The following is a 6,851-nucleotide window of genomic DNA, read 5'->3' as shown; positions in this document are numbered from 1 at the left end:
AATATTATTTATTTCTCGGTTTGTGTTTCTAATAATAACGTAAAACGTATCATTTATTTCTTGGTTTGTGTTTCTAATTATAAAAAGTATAAAAGAAAAACGTGCTTTTGTTATACAAAAATTTTTTCAGAAAATCTTAAAATAGAGCTATTTCGGGGCTAAAAAGTTCCAATGTCAGATTTTTCTGGTACCCTAGAGGCAAAACTCTACCTAATGCCTTTTGTCCCATGTCTCTAGCCCTTCTAGAAGTACCCGTACTTTTTACCACCTGAGAAGTAGCTATATATATATAATGTATTAAAATTTAGCATTTTACAGTTTTCCGTTTGGAACAATAAAAATAAAATTCTAACTACATACGTACATACATATATTCTGTATATACATATATTTTTTTAAAGCTTGCTGACGAAACGTAATGTTCAAAACAATAACAAATGAAATATTAATATTCAGATGTCACAAAACATCTGATGTCTGATAAAAGCTGACATTTATTTACGTTAAGATTAATTCGTTTATCCGCAACAAAAATATGTGAGATCATTATATTTTCAAATATAATTTATTTCTCGGTTTGTGTTTCTAATAATAAAAATAACGTAAAACGTATCATTTATTTCTTGGTTTGTGTTTCTAATTAAAAAAGCTATAAAAGAAAAACGTGCTTTTGTTATACAAAAATTTTTTCAGAAAATCTTAAAATAGAGCTATTTCGGGGCTAAAAAGTTCCAATATCAGATTTTTCTGGTACCCTAGAGGCAAAACTCTACCTAATGCCTTTTGTCCCATGTCTCTAGCCCTTCTAGAAGTACCCGTACTTTTTACCACCTGAGAAGTAGCTATATATATATAATGTATTAAAATTTAGCATTTTACAGTTTTCCGTTTGGAACAATAAAAATAAAATTCTAACTACATACGTACATTATATTCTGTATGTATATTTTTTTAAAGCTTGCTGACGAAACGTAATGTTCAAAACAATAACAAATGAAATATTAATATTCAGATGTCACAAAACATCTGATGTCTGATAAAAGCTGACATTTATTTACGTTAAGATTAATTCGATTATCCGAACCAAAAATATGTGAGATCATTATATTTTCAAAAATTATTTATTTCTCGGTTTGTGTTTCGAATAATAAGAATAACGTAAAACGTATCATTTATTTCTTGGTTTATGTTGCTAATTATAAAAAGTATAAAAGAAAAACGTGCTTTTGTTATACAAAAATTTTTTCAGAAAATCTTAAAATAGAGCTATTTCGGGGCTAAAAAGTTCTAATATCAGATTTTTCTGGGACCATAGAGGCAAAACTCTATCTAATGCCTTTTGTCCCTTGTCTCTAGCCCTTCTAGAAGTACCCGTACTTTTTACCACCTGAGAAGTAGCTATATATATATAATGTAAAATAGGATGGTTTTTGAAGAGTTATACGAAATATGAATGAAATATAGAATTATAAAGGAAAATTCAAGGTACTGCGTAGCCTAGTGGTTAGCGTGGTAGTCTCATAGTTAGAAGGTTATTGGATCAATGCTTGCCTGGATGTTGTCGTGTTTTTATTTTTTTGGATTATTTTAAAAATTTTTTTTTTTATTTTGTTTAAATTTTGTGTTTTATTTTTTTTTAATATATAACATATAAATGTTATTATAAATGTTTAAAGAAAATTTCCAAAAAAATATTCTTGTAATAGTTTGGAAAAATTCGCAAAAATTTTAAGTACATAAATATGTATGTATGTATATTTTTTTTAAAGCTTCCTGAGTAATTTTTTTTAAGCTTTCTATATGAATTTAATAATATTCAAAACTGTAGAATATATAGAAATAAATTTTAAACGCATACTTATTAAATCATGGGAGTAAACATACAAAAATTAATTTTTCAAATAAAGAAAAGGTTTAGTCAAAAACAAAATAATAATTTATGTATGTAAAAATATATGTATGTATGAAGATATGAATATATGTGTGTATGTATATATGAATGGATTAGAATTGAAGATTTTGAAATTTTTCGTTCCAACATGTGAACGTATGTACATATGAATGTATTAGAATCGAAAATTAAAAAAGAAACAAAAACAAAATAATAATTTATGTATGTAAAAATATATGTATGTATGTATATATGAATACATGTGTGTATGTATGTATATATGAATGGATTAGAATTGAAGATTTTAAAATTTTTCGTTCCAACATATGAACGTATGTATACATATGAATGTATTAGAATCGAAAATTTTGAAATTTTGCTGTTGGAAAAATTAGAAATAAAATTATTAACACAAACACACGTTATTATGAATGTATACCTAGTTTTTTTAAAACTGCGGGTGAACATATAGAAATAAATTTCTCAAATAAAGAAAAGGTTTAGGTTAAAATAAAATAATAATTGTATTCAAATATATATATGTACACATGAATGTAATTTTTTTAAATAAAGAAAAGGTTTAGGCAAAAACAAAATAATAATTTTATTCAAATATATGTATGTATATATAAATGTATTAAAATTTAGCATTTTACAGTTTTTCGTTTGGAACAATAAAAATAAAATTCTAACTACATACGTACATACATATATTCTGTATGTACATATATTTTTTTAAAGCTTGCTGACGAAACGTAATGTTCAAAACAATAACAAATGAAATATTAATATTCAGATGTCACAAAACATCTGATGTCTGATAAAAGCTGACATTTATTTACGTTAAGATTAATTCGTTTATCCGCAACAAAAATATGTGAGATCATTATATTTTCAAATATTATTTATTTCTCGGTTTGTGTTTCTAATAATAAAAATAACGTAAAACGTATCATTTATTTCTTGGTTTGTGTTTCTAATTAAAAAAGGTATAAAAGAAAAACGTGCTTTTGTTATACAAAAATTTTTTCAGAAAATCTTAAAATAGAGCTATTTCGGGGCTAAAAAGTTCCAATATCAGATTTTTCTGGTACCCTAGAGGCAAAACTCTACCTATTGCCTTTTGTCCCATGTCTCTAGCCCTTCTAGAAGTACCCGTACTTTTTACCACCTGAGAAGTAGCTATATATATATAATGTATTAAAATTTAGCATTTTACAGTTTTCCGTTTGGAACAATAAAAATAAAATTCTAACTACATACGTACATTATATTCTGTATGTATATTTTTTTAAAGCTTGCTGACGAAACGTAATGTTCAAAAAAATAACAAATGAAATATTAATATTCAGATGTCACAAAACATCTGATGTCTGATAAAAGCTGACATTTATTTACGTTAAGATTAATTCGATTATCCGAACCAAAAATATGTGAGATCATTATATTTTCAAAAATTATTTATTTCTCGGTTTGTGTTTCGAATAATAAGAATAACGTAAAACGTATCATTTATTTCTTGGTTTATGTTGCTAATTATAAAAAGTATAAAAGAAAAACGTGCTTTTGTTATACAAAAATTTTTTCAGAAAATCTTAAAATAGAGCTATTTCGGGGCTAAAAAGTTCTAATATCAGATCTTTCTGGGACCATAGAGGCAAAACTCTATCTAATGCCTTTTGTCCCTTGTCTCTAGCCCTTCTAGAAGTACCCGTACTTTTTACCACCTGAGAAGTAGCTATATATATATAATGTAAAATAGGATGGTTTTTGAAGAGTTATACGAAATATGAATGAAATATAGAATTATAAAGGAAAATTCAAGGTACTGCGTAGCCTAGTGGTTAGCGTGGTAGTCTCATAGTTAGAAGGTTATTGGATCAATGCTTGCCTGGATGTTGTCGTGTTTTTATTTTTTTGGATTATTTTAAAAATTTTTTTTTTATTTTATTTAAATTTTGTGTTTTATTTTTTTTTAATATATAACAGATAAATGTTATTATGAAAGTTTAAAGAAAATTTCCAAAAAAATATTCTTATAATAGTTTGGAAAAATTCGCAAAAATTTTAAGTACATAAATATGTATGTATGTATATTTTTTTTAAAGCTTCCTGAGTAATTTTTTTTAAGCTTTCTATATGAATTTAATAATATTCAAAACTGTAGAATATATAGAAATAAATTTTAAACGCATACTTATTAAATCATGGGAGTAAACATACAAAAATTAATTTTTCAAATAAAGAAAAGGTTTAGTCAAAAACAAAATAATAATTTATGTATGTAAAAATATATGTATGTATGAATATATGAATATATGTGTGTATGTATATATGAATGGATTAGAATTGAAGATTTTGAAATTTTTCGTTCCAACATGTGAACGTATGTACATATGAATGTATTAGAATCGAAAATTAAAAAAGAAACAAAAACAAAATAATAATTTATGTATGTAAAAATATATGTATGAATGTATATATGAATACATGTGTGTATGTATGTATATATGAATGGATTAGAATTGAAGATTTTAAAATTTTTCGTTCCAACATATGAACGTATGTATACATATGAATGTATTAAAATCGAAAATTTTGAAATTTTGCTGTTGGAAAAATTAGAAATAAAATTATTAACACAAACACACGTTATTATGAATGTATACCTAGTTTTTTTAAAACTGCGGGTGAACATATAGAAATAAATTTCTCAAATAAAGAAAAGGTTTAGGTTAAAATAAAATAATAATTGTATTCAAATATATATATGTACACATGAATGTAATTTTTTTAAATAAAGAAAAGGTTTAGGCAAAAACAAAATAATAATTTTATTCAAATATATGTATGTATATATAAATGTATTAAAATTTAGCATTTTACAGTTTTTCGTTTGGAACAATAAAAATAAAATTCTAACTACATACGTACATACATATATTCTGTATGTACATATATTTTTTTAAAGCTTGCTGACGAAACGTAATGTTCAAAACAATAACAAATGAAATATTAATATTCAGATGTCACAAAACATCTGATGTCTGATAAAAGCTGACATTTATTTACGTTAAGATTAATTCGTTTATCCGCAACAAAAATATGTGAGATCATTATATTTTCAAATATAATTTATTTCTCGGTTTGTGTTTCTAATAATAAAAATAACGTAAAACGTATCATTTATTTCTTGGTTTGTGTTTCTAATTATAAAAAGTATAAAAGAAAAACGTGCTTTTGTTATACAAAAATTTGTTCAGAAAATCTTAAAATAGAGCTAATTCGGGGCTAAAAAGTTCCAATGTCAGATTTTTCTGGTACCCTAGAGGCAAAACTCTACCTAATGCCTTTTGTCCCATGTCTCTAGCCCTTCTAGAAGTACCCGTACTTTTTACCACCTGAGAAGTAGCTATATATATATAATGTAAAATAGGATGGTTTATGAAGAGTTATACGAAATATGAATAAAATATAGAATTATAAAGGGAAAATCAAGGTACTACGTAGCCTGATGGTTAGCGTGGTAGTCTCGTAGCCAGGAGGTTATTGGATCAATGCTTGCCTGGATGTTGTATTTTTCTTTTTTTGGATTATTTTAAAATTTTTTTTTTTTATTTTGTTTAAATTTTGTATTTTATTTTTTTTTAATATATAACAGATAAATGTTATATAAAAGTTTAAAGAAAATTTCCAAAAAAATATTCTTATAATAGTATGGAAAAATTCGCAAAAATTTTAAGTACATAAATATGTATGTATGTATATTTTTTATTATTTTTTTTTTTTTAGCTTCCTGAGTAATTTTTTTTAAGCTTTCTATATGAATTTAAAAATATTCAAAACTGTAGAATATATAGAAATAAATTTTAAACGCATAATTATTAAATCATGGGAGTAAACATACAAAAATTAATTTTTCAAATAAAGAAAAGGTTTAGTCAAAAACAAAATAATAATTTTATTCATATATATGTATGTATGTATGTATGAATATATGTGTGTATGTATATATGAATGGATTAGAATTGAAGATTTTGAAATTTTTCGTTCCAACATATGAACGTATGTACATATGAATGTATTAGAATCGAAAATTAAAAAAGAAACAAAAACAAAATAATAATTTATGTATGTAAAAATATATGTATGTATGTATATATGAATAAATGTGTGTATGTATGTATATATGAATGGATTAGAATTGAAGATTTTAAAATTTTTCGTTCCAACATATGAACGTATGTACATATGAATGCATTAGAATCGAAAATTTTGAAATTTTGCTGTTGGAAAAATTAGAAATAAAATTATTAACACAAACACACGTTATTATGAATGTATACCTAGTTTTTTTAAAACTGCGGGTGAACATATAGAAATAAATTTCTCAAATAAAGAAAAGGTTTAGGTTAAAATAAAATAATAATTGTATTCAAATATATATATGTACATATGAATGTAATTTTTTTAAATAAAGAAAAGGTTTAGGCAAAAACAAAATAATAATTTTATTCAAATGTATGTATGTATATATAAATGTATTAAAATTTAGCATTTTACAGTTTTCCGTTTGGAACAATAAAAATAAAATTCTAACTACATACGTACATACATATATTCGGTATGTACATATATTTTTTTAAAGCTTGCTGACGAAACGTAATGTTCAAAACAATAACAAATGAAATATTAATATTCAGATGTCACAAAACATCTGATGTCTGATAAAAGCTGACATTTATTTACGTTAAGATTAATTCGTTTATCCGCAACAAAAATATGTGAGATCATTATATTTTCAAATATTATTTATTTCTCGGTTTGTGTTTCTAATAATAAAAATAACGTAAAACGTATCATTTATTTCTTGGTTTGTGTTTCTAATTATAAAAAGTATAAAAGAAAAACGTGCTTTTGTTATACAAAAACTTGTTCAGAAAATCTTAAAATAGAGCTA

Source organism: Condylostylus longicornis, unplaced genomic scaffold (assembly GCF_029603195.1).
Source record: "Condylostylus longicornis isolate FDR11 unplaced genomic scaffold, ASM2960319v2 ptg000242l, whole genome shotgun sequence".
NCBI classification, from domain to species: Eukaryota; Metazoa; Arthropoda; class Insecta; order Diptera; family Dolichopodidae; genus Condylostylus; species Condylostylus longicornis.
The sequence above is the reverse complement of the archived record's forward strand: the minus strand, read 5'-3'. Positions refer to the sequence as shown.